At 41.9% G+C, this 1,154-nt stretch overlaps 1 non-coding gene across 1 annotated transcript; it reads left to right on the top strand.

Annotated features, from left to right (window-relative positions):
* The first annotated feature begins 545 nt into the window (after positions 1-545).
* Positions 546-664, top strand: LOC116366457 (5S ribosomal RNA). Its single transcript, XR_004208278.1, has one exon. It is a non-coding gene; the product is annotated as a 5S ribosomal RNA (ribosomal RNA).
* Positions 665-1,154: the final 490 nt, after the last annotated feature.

Raw genomic sequence — 1,154 nt, 5'->3', positions numbered from 1 at the left:
TACCAAATAGGGCTATCTTATGTATACCAACCCTACCTTGTCACAACACAACTGATTGGCTCAAATGCATTACAGTATATGCAATTTTTGCACTTTTTGAGTGACACAAAGATGCTTATCTAAATGGTGAAAATGCAACAGCTGTTAATCAGACTCACTTTGACTTTACATAGTGCACCAAGAGTTAACTTCACGTTTACGACCATACCGGCCTGAGTACGACTTATCTCGTCTGATCTCGGAAGCTAAGCAGAGTTGGTCCTGGTTAGTACTTGCATGGGAGGACCGCCTTGAAATACCAGGTGCTGTCAGCTTTTTGTCACTGCCTTGTGGAATTTCAACTCTTTGTCTGTTTTTTTCCCACAAGGCTGAAATATGTGCCCTCGCTTTGAAATAAGTAAGGTTCGTTTGTATTTCATCCAACAATCTGTGCTACAAATTCCACTTTTTGAGTGACACAAAGATGCTTATCTAAATTGTGAAAATGCAACAGCTGTTAATCAGACTCACTTTGACTTATATAGTGCACCAAGAGTTAATTTCTTCCTTACGACCATACCGGCCTGAGTACGCCTGATCTCATCTGATCTCGGAAGCTAAGCAGGGTCGGGCCTGGTTAGTACTTGGATGGGAGACCGCCTGGGAATACCAGGTGCTGTAAGCATTTTTGCTCCAGCAGAGGGTTCTCTTGTGTCATGCGTGGAGCAACTCCCGTTTATTTATCACCCTAATAATGTTGTGTCTTTTTATTGGACTAAATGCAGTTTGTTAGTGCTTCCCTGCCCTGATCAAATCAAATAATGGACAATGAGTTTACCTCAAAATCTAGGCAGTGCATTCAGCATTTGTTTTTAGGCTAGGAGACTGTCAATGTCTGTAGTCCATTAGGGCCCTGTAAAATCCCCTTCAATGTTTTGACTGATTGCCCCCCCCCCCCCCCCTAATTATTTTATTTTTATAATAATTCCCCCTATTCCCCGTTGACAGTTTTGTCCCTGCTTCTTCAGGTTTTCGCTCTCAAAAGTACACCTTTTTAATAGAAATATAACACGATTAGATGTTCTATGTCCACGACAACATTTTTCGCCAACAGATGTCAAAGAAAAGCTCTCTCACACACACACACACAGCAAGGATGGAGTTACAAAGTGCGG

This window comes from Oncorhynchus kisutch, unplaced genomic scaffold (genome assembly GCF_002021735.2).
Source record: "Oncorhynchus kisutch isolate 150728-3 unplaced genomic scaffold, Okis_V2 scaffold1479, whole genome shotgun sequence".
Taxonomy (NCBI): Eukaryota; Metazoa; Chordata; class Actinopteri; order Salmoniformes; family Salmonidae; genus Oncorhynchus; species Oncorhynchus kisutch.
This window is presented reverse-complemented; position numbering and strand designations above follow the sequence as displayed.